This window comes from Sus scrofa, chromosome 11 (assembly GCF_000003025.6).
Source record: "Sus scrofa isolate TJ Tabasco breed Duroc chromosome 11, Sscrofa11.1, whole genome shotgun sequence".
NCBI classification, from domain to species: Eukaryota; Metazoa; Chordata; class Mammalia; order Artiodactyla; family Suidae; genus Sus; species Sus scrofa.
The window spans coordinates 23,927,010-23,944,989 of record NC_010453.5 but is presented as its reverse complement, the minus strand read 5'-3'; the positions used below and the strand labels follow the sequence as shown (position 1 = coordinate 23,944,989).

The following is a 17,980-nucleotide window of genomic DNA, read 5'->3' as shown; positions in this document are numbered from 1 at the left end:
GTGCCTATAACGAAGAATTTTCTGCCCCAAAGCCATTCATGCAGTAATGAAGAGTCATCTTTTATATTGTGCGTTAATTACATTTCAGGATATGATGTTTCTTTCCTTCCTCCGCCCTTTTCTTCCTTCTTTTCTTTTCCTTCCTTCCTTCCTGCCTTCCTTTCCTTCTTCTAATACGTACTGAACACCTGTCACAGGAAATGTGTGGTGAGGATTATGAAGATGAACCAGCCATGGACTTGGCCTTGGGGAGCACAGTGCTGTAAGGAGAGATGTGACATGTGCTTAAAAAATAGGAGAACTGGACAGAAAAGAGTAAGTGGAAAATAAAAATAACAACAAGACTAAAATACTGGCGTTTGTAGCAACATGGATGGACCTAGAAATGAGAATGCTAAGAGAAGTCAGTTGTCAATGAGGCGCCAACATCAAATGCTGTCACTTACATGTGGAATCTTAAAAAAGGACACAATGAACTTCTTTGCAGAACAGATTCTGCACAGACTCTGAAAAACTTAGGGTTCCCTAATGAGACAGGTTGGGGAATGGGGAGATGCACTGAGAGTTTGGGATGGAAATGCTGTAACATTTGGTTGTGATGATGGTTGTACACCTGTAAATGTAATAAAATCCATTAAGTAATAAAAAAAAGAATAAAAAGAAAATAGTAAGTGGAAGGCAAGTTGAGGTCGAGCGTTAGCAGAGATCAGAGGGAGAGATGTGATTGGTGTTTGCAATGAGATGCATCTTATAAATCAGTACTCATGGGAGTTCCCTGGTGGTCTAGTGGTTAGGATTTGGCCCTTTCACTGTTGCAGCTTGGATTCAATCCTTGGTCTGAGAACTGAGATTCCCCATCAAACTGCTGCACAAGGCCAAAAAAAATTTTTTTTTGATAAAAAACAAAAGAAAAGGGGAAAAAATGAAATCAATCCCAGATCATGTTTGTAGAGCTTTACAGTTTAAAAAGCCTCTCCTAAATAATTTTGGGTCCATATTAATCCTTGCAATCACCCTATGAAGGTACTTTGCTCTCAGATTTATTCCTGGCTTGTCCTTTGCTCTATTCTGTATCTCCAGGGTCCTGACCTGCAGGCCATGCTCCCTCTCCTATCTGCTGGCTTCCATTGGGGTTTGGCTAATGGGAAGCACTGGTGGGAGGTGGATGCTTCTCCACGAAGCTTGGAGTGGCTATTGCTTTTCTGGGCCTCCACCTTCCACCAGATAAGCCTCTGTGCCTGGACTCGAGAATTCTGCCTGCTTCCCCTTTCCTCTTCCTGTAAATCTCTGTTTTTACCTTTCCATCCCTTTCAGAGCCTCCCTCTCCTAAACAATCCTCGCATTCAGTTCTCTCGTAAATATTTGACAGAGATTATGTTTTCCTAATTAGATCCTCATTCGAAGGAAGGCATCGTTCTTAACATTCAGAGATAAGGAGCCAGACGAATCAAAGGACTTGCTCAAGGTCAACCAGGTACACGAGGCAGAGCCTCCCATCTGTCTCCTGACTCCAAATACAGGTCTTTATTCTCTGCCCAGTGTTGTTCCCATTGAGATAGTAGCAATGAAAAAATTATATAAAGATTTTTCCAAGATCATATGAAAGGTATATCAGATTTTTTTCTCTTCTTCTGGGTGTTTAAATTTGAAAGAATGTTAAGGTTTGGGGATATGGCTTTTGTTTTGATTTGTTCTTGGAACAAGTGAATATATAAACTAGATTGGAGGAATGCCACGCAAGGGCGTATGGGTATTCGCCTGACATTTGACAAAGTCGCTCATGAGAGCCTCGTGGAATAATGCCTTTTGGTGGTGCAGTCACATGGATTAGCCGATGACTGAAGCCGGATGAAAAACAATCCTCATGCTTTAGGCCGTCATATCTCAGCATCTTGCTCTGATCGTCTTGATTATCGCACCTCGGAAGAAGAAGAAGAGTAAAAATATTGAAAATGCTTTGGATTTAGAAACATTTTGATAAGTATACGAATCAGAGATATATTTTGTACAGGTTCCCACATCCTGGGTGCAAGAATATTTTAATTCCTCAATGTTACTAAATTAAGGACTAAACGTGACTAATCACGACATCAATTGATTCCATAATAATACGTCTCTGTTCTCTGAAAAGGCCTTATGAGGAAGGGTCCGCATCTGAAGTAAGGGGCTTGATGGAGATGGGCCTGGGAGGTGCTGGCCTGGGAGGTATGGACAGGAAGGGGGCTCTGTAAGAAGGCTCGGTTTGGAGTTCCCATCGTGGCGCAGAGGAAATGAACCCGTCTAGGAACCATGAGGTTGCGGGTTTGATCCCTGGCCTCGCTCAGTGGGTTAAGGATCCTGTGTTGCTGTGGCTGTGGTGTAGGCTGGCAGCTATAGTTCCAATTAGATCCCTAGCCTAGGAACCTCCATATTCCGTGGGTGTAGCTCTAAAGAAGCGGCCCTGAAAAAGACCAAAAAAAGGACAAAAAAAAAAAAAAAAAAAAAGAAGGGGTTAGGTTTGGAAGGGAGCTGCTCATCCAGAAGGCTCATTTGGGGTGGGAGATTTTCGTTTGGATAATGCCGTGTCTTGACGCCTCTTATTTCTCCTATGGAACAAGCAATGGAAAATAAGAGTCTAGAAGCATTAAGTCATAGTTTATCATAGACCATAGACCACATCCATTTTCTTTTTTCTTTTTTCCTTTCTTTGGCCACACCCATGGCACATGAAAGTTCCCAGCCAGGGATGGAGTCTGAGCCGCAGCTGTGACCTACACCACAGCTGTGGCAACACGGAATCCTTAACCCACTGCACCCGGGTGGGGATCAAAGGGGTAACACCCCAGAGACAAACTGGATCCTTAACCCATTGTGCCACAGTGGGAACTCCCACATCTATTTCCTTGAAATCAGAGGAGGAGGAATAGGAGAAAAAGCATTTGGTGGTGCTATTCCCTTCTTGGCATGTGATACCCAATAAATAGCCTCCCCCTTCCCCAAGTACAGGGCACTGGTTGCTAAATTCCCAACATCTTTGAACAATTAGGTTTAGATGAGTTTACATATAAGTCCCAGTGATTCTCAATCATGGATTCCAGTGGACGCTTGGAAAATGGTGGGGTCATTTTTAGTAGACACAAGGGCTGGGGAGCTTTGGTGCATGTCTGGGTAGTAAGGACACTTCCACACAACAAAGACTTATACTAGAATTATCGCATCTGCCCTCAGACAGATGTGGTAGGGACTCTATTGTGATTGTCCTGCTCAGACTATAGAGTTGAGACTACACTGCTTCTGGGGCGGGGCTGGGGCTCCCCCCAGAAAAAAGGAGGACTTCCAGGTATCCTTTTTATAAAAGATGTGATTTATAAGGAAAAAAGTCTCCTAGCTCTTTGGGGCAAGACATTCAAGAGTGTTTCTGGGAGTTCCCGGCATGGCGCAGCGGAAACAGCTAGGAACCATGAGGTTGTGGGTTCGATCCCTGGCCGTGATCAGTGGGTTAAGGATCCGGCATTGCCATCAGCTGTGGTGTAGGTCACAGAAGCGCTTTGGATCTGGTGTTGTTGTGGCTGTGGTGTAGGCCAGCAGCTACAGCTCCGATTAGACTCCTAGCCTGGGAACCTCCATATGCCATGGTATAACCCTAAAAAGACAAAAGACAAAAAAAAAAAAAAAAAGTGTTTGTGCTTGGGACAGATGTGGGACCACCTGCAGGAAAGAGTCAGCCCAGGATCATGTTAAGTTTTATTGCTTGGAAGGACAACAGATCTCAGCACAGAGAAGATGGGAATTGCTGGAGTTATGGCCGAGTTTCTCTGGGCTGTGCGGAACAAGCTGGCCTGTTTCATCCCGCTCCACTGGTGAATAGCATCTTTTCCACATTGTGAGGTTGTTGGAATGAGCATGTCCCCCTTTGGAGGACGCATTTCAATGACTGCAGCAGCCTCTAATGTCTGGGGGGCGAGGGCAGTGGTGTAAGTGAAAAGAGCACCGAAGGCAGGCAGATCCTAAGGGGAAAAGCCTGCAAGGTCCACTCACCCCTTCCCACTTGGGAAGTTTCCTGCCAATGGCCAACTTTGGGAGACAGGTTATCTTGACGGCGTTAGGGGCAGATGCTCATCAACACCATTTTTTCTTCATTGGCTCTTCTTTCTCTCTTTCTTTTTAGGGCTGCACCTGCAGCACATGGAAGTTCCCAGGCTAGGGGTCGAATCAGAACTGCAGCTGCTGGACTACACCACAGCCACAGCCACACAGTATCTGAGCAGCCTCTGCCATCCACACCACAGCTCACAGCATTGCTGGATCCCTGACTCACTGAGCGAGGCCAGGGATTGAGCCTGCATTGTCATGGATGTTTCTACTGTGCCACAATGGGAACTCCTTCCTTGGCACTTTTTTTTTTTTTTTTTTTTTTTGTCTTTTTAGGGCCCCACCCGAAACATATGGAGGTTCCCAGGCTACGAATGGAATCAAAGATGTAGCTGCTGGCCTACGCCACAGCTGCAGGAACGTGGGATCCAAGCCGCATCTGAGACCCACACCACAGCTCACGGCAATGCTGGATCCTTAATCCACTGAGCGAGGTCAGGGATTGAACCTGCATCCTCATGGATACTAGTTTGTTTCTGCTGAGCTACAACAGGAACTCCCTTGGTACTTCTGGAGCTATATCCCAGCAGTTAGAAGCTGGTATGTTCCATGAGATGGGGGCAGAAGTGAGACCTGCCACTTTTCGACCTGGCCCCTAAAATCTCCTGTGAGGTTCTTTGCTCACACTCTCCATTCCCTGTCCATGTGCACGGTAGAGCCATTCCATAGGAGCGGCCCAGTTCCCTGGGTGTTGCCTAGAGGCCAGTGGCCCAGGAGAGTGGTCACTCTATGCTGGACTGAGACATGAGTAAGAATTAAATTTCTGTTGCCTTGAGTCACTGAGATTTGAGTTAGTTTGTCACAACATCATAGCCTACTTTTTGTGCAGAAATGTGGAAAGAGTGCTCATCAATGAACTTTTGCCGATTGCCTGGAGAAGGGAGTACATGGTATGTGACATGTGTCTCTGCCTTCTGCCTGTTAATGATCTGGGTGACGACACTGGTAGTCTGCTGATCAAATTGGAAATGGATGGGAGACTCGAAGGGGTGTCTGTGTACCTGATGGTGACACAGCGATCTAAAAATAACTTTTAAAATTAGAAAAATGAGCCAAGATGAAGATGAATTCCTATAGGGCTAAACAGAACCCCCAACACATATGGTTATGGCCACTTGTATGTCTTTGGAGAAATGTCTCCTTGGATCTTTTGTCATTTTTATTTCATTTATTTATTTATTTACTTACCTACTTACTTACTTAGAGGTAGTTCCCTGGCTAGGGGTCGAATCACAACTACAGTTGACAGCCTGTGCCACAGCCACAGCAACTTGGGATCCAAGCCATGCCTGCAACCTACACCACAGCTCATCCTTAACCCACTGAGCAAGACCAGCCATCCACACATCCTCTTGGATCCGAGTCAGGCTCATTAAGGATGAGCTACAGTGCGTACTTCCAGCTCCTTTGTCGTTTTTCAGTTGGGCTGTTTGTCTTTTTTTTTTTTTTTTTTTTGTCTTTTTGTCTTTTTGCCTTTTCTTGGGCCGCTCCCATGGCATATGGAGGTTCCCAGGCTAGGGGTCGAATCGCAGCTATAGCCACTGGCCTACACCAGAGCCACAGCAATGCAGGGTCCGGGCCGAGTCTGCGACGTACACCACAGCTCACGGCAACGCCGGATCGTTAACCCACTGAGCAAGGGCAGGGATCGAACCTGCAACCTCATGGTTCCCAGTCAGATTCGTTAACCACTGTGCCACCATGGGAACTCCCGCTGTTGCTGTTTGTCTTTTTATTGTTCATTCATAATGGTTCTTTTTCTAACTGGATCCTAGATTCTAATCAGATACATGATTTGCAAATATTTTATCCCATTTCATAATTTGTCTTTTTCTTTTTTTAAAGATTATTAAAAATATTTATTACAAGCAGATTCCCATTCCTATATTAAAAATACAACATATGTCTGGAAATATTCCGAGATGGAAACTGGAGGTTAAACCAATTCCCAAGACCCTATCAAATAAAGTATCAATGATGGGAATTTATTTGGAACTTAAAATTAGGGAAGCCTAGACACAATTTAAACGAGGGGAAAGAGAAAAAAAAAACCCCAAATAAAGTCAGATTGTTTATATTTTAGCCTTTAAGCACAATAAACTGTACTATTAAATATATTTCTCCATGAATATTTTGTGAAATTCAGATTGCAGCATGTCACTCACCTGTCTTTTTGTCTTTGTTCTGCCAAAAGGCATCTACACTTTTACACAGTCCTTGAAAATAGCATCATCATCCCACCTTCTTTGAACTTTGAACCCTAGGCTGGGAGGGACCAATGAAATGAAGGAGAGGGTTTCCACTCAGAATGTTTTCTGCAGGAATCCTATCTTCTTCAGCTTTTTGTTCATGTTCTTTCCTGGCCTGCTCCTCAGCTTTTTCATTGGTAACCATCATCTGTTCAAGGATCCTTTGCCTCAAAGTTGGCAGTGGGAATCTAGCCTAACTGAGGCTTCTTTGATACTGAAGAAGAGGTTGTATGTGGTCAAGTTGGACAGTCTCTTAGGTATTTTTTCTCTCTCCCAAAACTCTCCTGAAGTCACAGGGCCCAACCTCTTAAGGAGCCTCCTGAGTGGTTCCCTGAATGAGAGGGTAGGTTCCTACTTGAATTTTGCTCTGAGAGTTGGCTCAAATCACCTCCTTTTCCTCTCCCATCTATTGCAGGTACAGCAGCAGCAGTTGGCTTGGTTACTGTTATCATTTTTTACAGTTGGCCAAGATCCAATGACTGAGGTTCCCACAGATGATATTAGAACTCCGTCTCTGTAGTCTGTTAATAGTGTCTTTTGATGCATAAAAGTTTTCAATTTTGATAAAATTCAATGTATTTTTTCATTGATCACTTTTCTTTAGATGTCCAATAATCTAGGAAATTATTGCCTAATCTAAGACCATCAAGATTTAACTTATGTTTTTTTCTCTTACATTTAGATCTTTGATCTATTTGGGGTAAACTTATTTTGTGTAAAAATATGGTGTAAGGTAGGGGTCCAACTCCATTCTTTGCACATGTATATTCAGTTGTCCCAGCACCATTTCTTTTAATTTTTTTAAATTTTATTGAAGCATGGCTGATTTACAATGTTGTGTTAATTTCTGTTGTACAGCAAAGTGATATATATATTCTTTTTCATTATGGTTTATCCCAGGATGTTGAATCCAGTTCCCTGTTATGCAGGAGGGCATGGTTGTTTATTCTTCCTATGTCTAAGAGTTTGCTTTTGCTAATCCCAAACTCCCAATCCTTCCCTCTCCCACCCTCCCTCCTCGCTGGCAACCACAAGACCGTTCTCCACATATGTGAGTCTGCCTTTGTTTTGTACAGAGGTTGATTTGTGTCATATTTTAGATTCCACATATAAGTGATATCATATGCCATTTGTCTCTCTTTCTGATTTACTTTGCTTAGTATGATAATCTCTAGGTCCATCCATGTTGCTGCAAATGACATTATTTCATTCTTTTTATGGCTGAGTAATATTCCATTATATATATATACATCTTCTTTATTCATCTGTAGATGGATGTTTAGGTTGTTTCCATGTCTTGGCTATTGTAAATAATGCTGCTATGAACATAGGGCCAGTAGCAGTTCTTAAAAACTGTTTTCTCCCCATTGAATGGTCATGGCGCCCTTATCAAAAACCAATTGAGCATTAATGTATGAATATATTTCTAGACTTTCAGTTCTATTCTATTGATTTATACATTCATCTTTATATCAGTCCTATACTGTTTTGACTTTGTAGTAAGTTGAAATTTGAAAGTGTGATTCTTCCAACTTTTTCAAGATTGTTTTGGCTATTCTGGGTTCCTTGAATTTCCATGTGAACTTTAGGATCAGCTTGTCAATTTCTGCCAAAAAAAAAAAAGCCATCTATGATTGTGATAGAGATGGCATCAAATCTGTACCATCAATTTAGGGAGTACTGCCACCTGAACAATATTAAATCTTTCCATTTGTTGAGGAGTATCTTTCTGTTTATTTAGGTCTTTAATTTCTTTCAATGATGTTTGGTAATTTTCAGTGTATAAGCGTTATGCTTGTTTTGTTAAATTTAAATCTAAGTATTTTATTCTTTTTTGATACTTTTGTAAGTGGAATTACTTTCTTAATTTTTTTATATTATTAATTGCTAGTGTATAGAAATACAATTATTTTTTACAGTTAACTTGTATATTTATTTTGTATTCTACTACTGTGCTGAAATAGTTTATTAGCTCCAAAGTTTTGTGTGTGAATTCCTTTGAATTTTCGATATGCCATCTGAAAAAAAAACATAGTTTACTTCTTGCTTTTTAATCTAAATGATCTTTCTTTCCTTCTTTATGTGTTTCTTTTTTTCTTTTCTTCTTTTCACCTACTTGCTTTCTTTGAATGTCATTGTCCAGGCTGAATAGAAGTAGTAGTGAGATTAGGCATCCTTGTCTTATTCCTAATTTTAGGGGGCAGTCTTTCAGTCTCTCACTAGTAAGTAGTGTAGATGTTGGTGTTTCACTTCACCTCAGCTTTATTGAAGTATAATTGGTAAATAAAAATGTATGTATCTAATGTAGACAATATGTTTTGATATATATATACATTGAAAATTATTACCACAATCAAGTTAATTAACATATTCATCACCTAACAGAGTTACTTTTCTTTTTTTGTGTGTTGAGAACACCTAAGATGTATGCTCTGTGTATGTGCTTGGCTAAAGAGCCAATGGGGTGAAGCTAGCATCTGTGGGATTATGACTGAACGCCTCTAAGTCAGAATACTGCCCAGGTTGAGTGATACAGCAGCACCAGGGAAGACTTGGTTGGTCTTATATAACTTGTTTCCTCACTGTGCTACGGCACTGGGTTCCAGTGCAGAGAGCCCTTTGTCCTGGACACACTGCATGGCTGAAAAGGCGGCCACACCTCACCCATCATGCACTGCATGCTTGTGGGGAAACTGGTACTAAAGCATTTGTAGACAACCTGCTTCTGGGTCAGGGTTTCATACCTAGCAGAGCAGCTCTCTTTCTATGGTCTATCAAAAGTCAGCCCTCAACACAAGGGTTTGTGAAATAAAATAAAATACAAAATATAGTAAGGGAAAAAAAAGAAAAAAAAAAGATCCACTCTCTGAGCAAATTTTAAGTATGCAATATGGTATTATTAACTATAGCCAGAACTTATTCATCTTGCCTGAAATTTTATGTTATTGATGTTAATTTGCATTTTTTTTTTTTTTTTGTCTTTTAGGGCTGTACCCACAGCACATGGGGGTTCCGAGGCTAGGAGCCAAATCAGAACTGTAGCTACTGGCCTACGCCACAGCCACAACAACGTGGAATCCAAGCTGCATCTTTGACCTACACCACAGCTCATGGCAATGCCAGATCCTTAACCCACTGAGCAAGGCCGGGGATTGAACCCATGTCCTCATGAATGCTGGTCAGGTTTCCTAATTGCTGAGCCACAATGGGAACTCCCTAATTTACATATTTTAAATCTATTAAATTATTCTAGCTATAGTTACTTTAAAACATTTCATTTTTTGAAGTTCCCATCGTGGCTCAGTGGTTAATGAACCCCACTAGCATCCATGAGGATGCAGGCTCCATCCCTGGCCTCGCTCAGTGGGTTAAGGATCCAGCATTGCCATGAGCTGTGGTGCAGGTTGCAGACATGGCTCGGATCCTACATTGCTGTGGCTGTGGCATAGGCTGGCAGCTACAGCTCCAATTTGACCCCTAGCCTGGGAACCTCCATATGCCACCAGTGCAACCCTAAAAGGCAAAAAAAAAAAAAAAAAAAAAAAATCATCTTTTAACTTTTACACTAAATAGTGACTTTCAAGGTATATTGTTTTGAAGTTATAGAACACCAAAGGTAAAGAAAAATGAAAGAAATCAGAGGAGAAAAAAATCTTACCCATAGAGGAACAAAGATAAGAATTAACTATGACTTCTCAGAAACCATGTAAGCAAGAAGCAAGTGGAGTGAAGGAGTTAAAGTTTTGAGACAAAAAAACCCAACAACTAGGATTTTGTACCCTGGAAATTATTCATCAAAAGTGAAGAAGTGATAATGGCTTTCATAGACAATACAAATTGAGAGAATTTACTGCCAGTAGACTAGTTTAGTTTGTTCTTATTTCTATTTAGTATTGATTGTGCATTTGTATCATGACTTTTCTGAAAGAATTTTGTAAAGTCTATATTTTTGCTATGTGTGGCCACTGAAGTCTCTGCTCAGTTAGCTAATGGTGCTGGGGAAATAGGCTAGACACATAAAAAATAAAACTTGACCTCTAGTCACCCCCCCATACAAAAAATAATTCCCTATGGGTTATAAATCTACATATGATAAAGTCATCTTTGGATAAGCTCTACATGATTCTGGAGTATAAAAATATTCTTTTTTTTGCTTTTTAGGGCTGCACCCATGGCATATGGAGGTTCCCAGGCTAGGGGTCTAATGGGAGCTACAGCTGCCAGCCTATGCCACAGCTACAGCCACAGCAACGCCAGATCCAAACCACATCTGTGACCTACATCACAGGTCACAGCAACGCAGGATCCTTTACCCACTGAACAAGGCCAGGCATCAAACCCGCAATCTCATGGTTCCTAGTTGGAGTCATTTCTGCTGTGTCATGATGTGAACTCCTATAAAAATATTCTTAGAACAGTAAAGAAAGGTACTAATCTACAAAAGTTGATGTTAATTTATTTTACCACATTCAAGAATAAAAGAAAATATGATTATCTCAATAGATGCAGAAATATAATATCCTCTCATAAAACACAAACAAGAAACGCTGCTAACTAAAAATAGTAATGAGTAGTTATCATAGATAAGTATCTTTATATGTGTAAACTCTATTCTATTCCGTTGTTTTGTCTATCCTAGCTCCAGTGTCATACGCTTAATTGTTAAATCTTGATATCTTGTAAAGTAGGCATTCTAATATTTTTGCTCTTCAAGATAACACTGATTTTGGATCTCTTCTATTTCTAGATAATATTTAGAACCACCTTGTCAATTTCCATAATAAAAACAGCAAAAACCTGTTGGGATTTTGTTTTGGATGGCATTGAATTAATAAATCCATTTAGGGAAACTGACATCAGTGCTGAGTTTCTCAATGTATGTATACACATTTACTTAGATATTCTTTAATTCTCTCAGTAATGTTTTATAGTTTTCTACATAAAGGACTTGTATATCTTTTGACTTTTTTCATAGATGTTTTATGTGTTTGGACGTTATTGTAGATGAAATCTTTTTTAAAGCATGATTTTCTTTTTTTTCTGGTATAAAAAAGTGATTGATTGGTGTAATAGGGTCGTTCAGATAAACAGAACCAATAGGAGATATCTATCTATCATCTATCTATCTATCTATCTATCTATCTACCTACTTATAAAGAGATAGATTTTAGGAATTGGCTCACCCTGTTATAGAAGCCACGGTCTGTTATTTCCAAGCTGGGAAACCAGGAAAGCTGGTGGTATAATTCAGTCTGAGTCTAAAGGCCTGAGAATTGGGGTCTGATGACATAAGTCCAGGTGTGAGTTCGAAAGCCTGAGAGCCACAGATGGCCAAAAAAACACATGAAAAGATGTTCAACATCACTCATTATTAGAGAAAGGCAAATCAAAACTACTACGACATGCTACCTTATACCAGCCAGAATGGCCATCATCAAAAAGTCTACAAATAATAAATGCTGGAGAGGGTGTGGAGAAAAGGGAACTCTGTTACACTGTTGGTGGGAATGTACATTTGTGCAGCCACTATGGAAAACAGTAGGGAGATTCCTCGGAAAACTAAAAATAGAATTACCACTTGATCCAGCAATCCCACTCCTGGGCATCTATCCCGAGAAAAAATATGACTTGAAAAGATACATGTACCCCAATATTCACTGCAGCACTATATACAATAGCCAAGACAGGGAAGCAGCCTAAACGTCCATCCACAGAGGAGTGTATAAAGAAGATGTGTACATGTACACAATGGAATATTACTCAGCCATAAAAAGGAATAAAGTAATGGAATTTACAGCAACATGGATGGACCTAGAAATTATTCAGACAGTGAGACACAAATGTCATATGTGGAATCTAAAAAAGGATACAATGAACTTCTTTGCAGAAGAGAAACTGATTCACAGGCTTTGAAAAACTGATGGTTACCAAAGGAGACACATAGACTGTCGGGGGAGGAAAGGGCTAGGGGTTTGGGATGGAAATGCTGTAAAATTGGGTTATGATGATGGTTGTAAAATATAAACTATAATAACATTAATTGAATTAAATAAAATAATGTAAAAATATTTTTCATAGATAACACACACACACATGCAAAGCAAACAAAAAAAGCCCCCCAAACAAACAAAAGCCTGAGAGCCAGGAGCACTAAAGGGCAGAAGAAGGAGGTCTCAGCTCAAACAGCAGATCTGCCCCCTTTCAGGCTTTTTGTTCTATTCAGGTTCTCAAAGGAACAGATGATTCTCACCCTTATTGGTAAAGGGGATGTTTAAGGCGTCTACGGATTCAAATGCTAATTGCTTTGGGAAACATCTTCACAGACACGCCCGGAACCACGCTTTACTGCTAACTAGCATCCCTTAGCCCAGTCGACACATAAAATTAACCCATCACAATTGGTTTATTTACCAGGAAACCTGTCACCTCATAAATAGGATTTTGAATTTTCATAGCTTGTCATTTTACTTTGAACTTTCTACTTTACATATACAACCTTGTTTTCTGCAAAAAAAAAAAAAAAAAAAGAAAAGAAAAGAAAAAAAGAAGGAATGAGGGAATGGTTGTTTTTCTTCCTCTCTAACCCTTATATATTTATTTCCTTCTCTGGCTTCATTGTGCTGGCTAGAACTTTTATTAGAACATGAATATAAATGGTGATGGCAAGCATCTCTGATCCTCTTCAAATCTTAGAGCAAAATCCTTCAACAATTTACCATTAACCGCGATGATTGCTGTAGGTTTGATAGATAGTCTTTAATGGATAAAAACTATTCCCTTCTATTCTTTGTTAACAAAGAGGTTTATTTATTTATTTTTTGAAAGGGTGTTAAATTTTTGCATTTGTTGAGATGATCATATATGGTCTATTATTCTGCTATTGTGGTAAAATACATTGTTTCTTTGGGGTTGTGGTTCTCCCCTCCAGCTCTGCCATCTATTTGCGTAATTCCTTGGGAGAAGCAATAAGAGGCCTGTAACACTTTTAGAACTGAAAAGCGCACCTTTTCTGAGAATTGCGAAGCGTTACGATGTATTCCATAGATATATTCCAAGACGTGATGATCTCCTAATTTTGAAGTTGGTGATGAAATGACAGCTTCTTACAGTAAAGCAAGAGTTCATACTGAGGCAGAATATTAACTCAGGTAGGCAGTGGAGGAGCTTGGGCTTGATGCATTCTTTGATAAGGCCTTTGATTAACATTTGTGGCTTAAGGGCTCCAGGGAGTAACATCCCCACAGGCCTTGTTTTATTCTAAGAAATGCGCATTCCCCACAGACTTTGTTTCCTATAGAAAATGCGCATCTCTAGCCCACTCCTCAACTGATAAAAGAGGAATGAGGGGAATGGTTAAAAAAAAAGGGACACTGAACTTTCAGGACATTTCCAACCCCAAAAGCCCCATTGGACAAGGACTGATATAGGCAATTGAATAGGGCCGATGGGAGAAAACCACATCTTTCTGAACCCCACTTTGGTGCCTCTCCCCACCTTTAAGAGATAAAAACCTCTATAGGACAATAAAGGGGGCTCCTCTCCCCTCTCCCAGTATCTCTGGGAGCTAGCTGCTTTTCTTCAATAAAAACTTCGCTTGCTTGCTGCCTGTGTGTTCGTGGAGTTCATTCTTCGACCGCAGTGAACAAGAACGTGGATTCCAGTACCATCTTTCTGGCATCAATACCAGAGGTTGCAAACTGGTGACCAGCAGGATGGCTGGCAGTGGGTTTTGCCCAGCCCACAGTGGTTTTAAGCCCCCCATTCCCCTAATTTGTTGCTAGAGATACAAAGACTTCACATTTACATCTGTGATTTCTGCTTTCTTTTAAAAAAAAAATCTGATAATAATGGAGCTATATGCAACAATCAACTGGTGAGTACCAACCCCCTTTGGAGAAGGAAAAGCATTTATTTATTCTGTAATTTGCCGCTGGTGTATACTGTCATACCCAATCTCTACTTCTAATTTCATTGTACATTTGGTAATCTTGGCAGACTACCTGCCCTTTCATGAAAATGTTGTTTAGTGAGTAAATAAACATAAAAACAATTAAAATGTGTACTGCTATAATGTTGGAATAAAACAGATTAAACCAAAATAGAAAAGGTAAACTAAAGGGCGGATGGGAGGCTGGCAGGAACTTGGACTTTGAGATTCCAAGGTAAGTCATTTATAGTGTACAGCTTAGAAAATGTTGTATGTATACAACAGAAGGAGTACCCTGAAGCTAACTTTAAGAAAATTTGTAAAGGAATTTGTTCGAAATGTGTCAGGCTACAAAGGTGGTTTCCTTTGTAAAGATTTCACCTTGACATGAATTCAAAATGTATACCAAAATGACCACTTCCCAGATAATCAAAACAATTTACCTACATATATTTTTCTTTTTCCACCATACCCAAGGAATATAGAAGTTTCCAGGCCCGGGACTGAATCCGAGCCACAGCTGCAGCAGTGCTGGATCCTTAAGCCAATGCACAGCCCTGGGATGGAACAGGTGCTTCCACAGAGACAAGCTGGACCGTTAATCCACTGCGCCACAGCAGGAACTCCCCAAACAATTTACATATCAATGAATATGTTCTGTAGGACATATTCTGTACTTTGAAATCAGACCCAAGCAGTGTATGACTAAGCAATAAACTGCCCTTAAGTATATCATCTATAATCAATTTGGTATGACTAAATTTATTTCAATTCCAGGCACAAAATGAAGACTTCAGTTTTTTTGGGTTTTTTTAATTGGAGGTGGTGACTAAAAAGCAGGGTGAGTATATGATCTGCAGTTTAAAACAAAACTATCTTTTTTTTTTTTTTTTTTTTGCTGCACCCATGGCATGCGGAAGTTCTTGGGCCAGGGATCTCATCCAGGCCACAGCAGGGACTCAAGCTGCTGCAGTGACAGTGATGACTCCTTAACCTGAGTCGCAAGGGAACACCATCTTTTCACTTACAAGTCACAAGCTCAAAACATTCTCCAAGTTTTGAAAACAAAAGGATACTCAGAAGCAGTATGATCACTGGTTAAGTAAAAGTAATCCAATAAATTGCAATCAAAAATCTCCTTAAAAAGGGAGTTCATTTGTAGATATTTTAGAATCCCAGGCTCTTCTCCACATTACTGAAAAATATGCAAGTAAATCTACCTTTGAGATAATACGAAATTCACATCTTAGGTTAGAATATACTAGCTCCCTTAGTACTACCGGATGTTTAATTGATGTTGGCAGCCCAGCCCATGAGGCCTCTCACAACATCCTGAACTGTCAGTCTAACTCTTGGGTTGCTCTTAGGAATTGCAGGATATTTCATGGATTTCTAGGGGTCAAATTACACAAACGGAGAGAGAGGGATCACTTCCTATATGCCTCCAACCCCTTCCTAGATTACTTCTAGAAGTTTCCAGCTTTTCTGCATTCCTCCGTTCCAAATATTTCAGAGAGCAAGAGGCAAAGAGCAGATACTGCTTGAGGTGTGAAGTCCAGCAACAGGTGGGGTGCCTCAGAATCCAGAAGTCCTTAGGGGTAGGTAACTGAAGCCTGCTCCTCTGGGATCAGCAATTGCAGGGAGCAGTACTTTCCAGTGGTTTCGAAGCCGCAAAAAGCTTGATTTGTAAATCTGCGGATTAGTCACAGTGGGCCGCTCCTCGCCAGCATACAGTTGGCCCTGCGGCTCGCCTACTGAACTGTGCGGAACGGTTGCTGAAGCCATCCCAGAGCAACAGGCTGCCAATGTGAGAGGGCCGGGAGAGCACGGATCCTCAGCACTTCCAGTGTCTGCTGGCAGCGCAGCACCCAGGTTGTGGTTGCAACACCAGACGCCGAGCATCCTGCCTTCCACGCAGTTGGTCACCGTCTCCATTGAAGACACAGGAAAGCAGGGCCTGCTCTTCTAGTGGAAGGCTGGGATCTGGGCCTGGAAGCAAAGGCACCGGCCAATACGAGAGGCTGGGCGGCCAGCACGATGGCCAGGTGTGAGCACGTTGTCCGTGCACCTGGGCACAGGGTACGCACCAGGCCGAGGTAAGGCAGCCACAGAAAAGGCCTCACCTGCTGCCCTTGGCTGGCCAGCCTGCCCATCTTCAAACAATTGACAGTCCCTCAAACCAAGGCAGCCCAGGCGGAAGCGGCCAGATCCTGCGGGAAGCTCCGCCCATCGTAGCTCAGGACTCAGCCATCTGCGCATGCTCGCCGCAGGCAGCACTAGCTGCTGGCCGAGTGCAGGGTCTCAATTAGGAGAGCTTCCGGAAAGCCGCAATACCGGAAGTAGGTGTTCTCACCCTGCTTGAGGCTTTGGTTTTGGCTTCTGCTTCTTCAGCTCCTGCTGTTCCCAAAGAGCCTCCGCCAGCTCCTGCTTTAGGGAAGTCAGCTCCATCCTCACGCTTCAGCCTGCAAGGTGAGCACCTCCTCCCTGGCAGCCAGGACTGCCTGTTTAGGAAATTGTCAATACATTGATTTTTGATTGCTTAATCACACTTTTTTTTTTCTTTCTTAAACTCGAATCGATCATGTGTGTTATCCTTTATATTGTTGGATTTGGTTTGCAAAAATTTTGCGTAAAGTTTCTGCCTATATGTAGTGTGAGAGATAGACCTCTAACTTTCCTTTATTGTAATTTCCTGGGCAAGTTTTGGTTTCAGTGTTTTGCTTCCTTCATTGAGTCAGCTGGGAAATACTCCCTCTTTTAATACTCTACAGGATTTGTCTGAGGTAATTTACTTCTTAAATATGTTGACTGAAAAACAATGCGCAGCTGAGAGTTGTGAGTTAAGTTTTATTTGGGGGCAAACTGAGGACTGTGGCCTTGGAGACAGCCTCTCAGCTCTGAAGAACTGGTTCAAAGAGCTAAGGGTCCAGGTCAGCATATATGTCATTTTGGTGAAGGGGATTGTGTGCAGATTGGCAGAAGGTTGCTGCTAGTGGTAAGGAGCAGGTGTCTCTGTTAATGACTAGTGCTTTTCTAGCTACGAGAAGATGCAAGGAATTGGGCTCACAAAATGAGTTCACCATAAAAACAATTCTTCCATATGGGATGTTTTATTTAATATTCTTGAATTAATCTTTAACTGATTCCTCATATTTGAGGTTTTATTCCTCTTGGGCTGCTATTGTTGCCAAAACTCAGCCAATGACCACTGGTGCTGTCTAGAAACGTGGAGATGGAGTTTTGGGCGAAGGAGACTACAAATTAGCTTTTATTGCTTTGCGGTGCAAAGGAGTCATAGTAGGCTAATGGCCTAAAGACTGTGCCATCCTTTGGGAGAGAATAGAATGTGGTTTTATAGTTTGGGGAGTGGAAAATAGAGCCACAGTTAAGGATCCAGGTAGATTTAAGCTTGTATTCTGCTTCATTACTGATGTTTAGTGGCCCCAGGAGTGGTTCTGATGGTCCTTGAGATTACCTACTGTGACCTACTTTCTGGAATGAAGACCACTTTGTCAAGTAGTTAATATCTTTCATTTGTTGGGGCTTTTATTTTTGCAGAAGAACTGTATTCCTTGAGGGGGAACCAGGACCCTATCCCAAGTCTCCAATGTTGTTTCTTGATGTTCCCCCTTTGTCTCTGCATTCCTTTCCTTCCCTGATTAGTAACCGTTTG

At 41.4% G+C, this 17,980-nt stretch overlaps 1 pseudogene; it reads right to left on the bottom strand.

Annotated features, from left to right (window-relative positions):
* On the bottom strand, window positions 6,182–6,832 carry LOC110255775 (annotated as a pseudogene).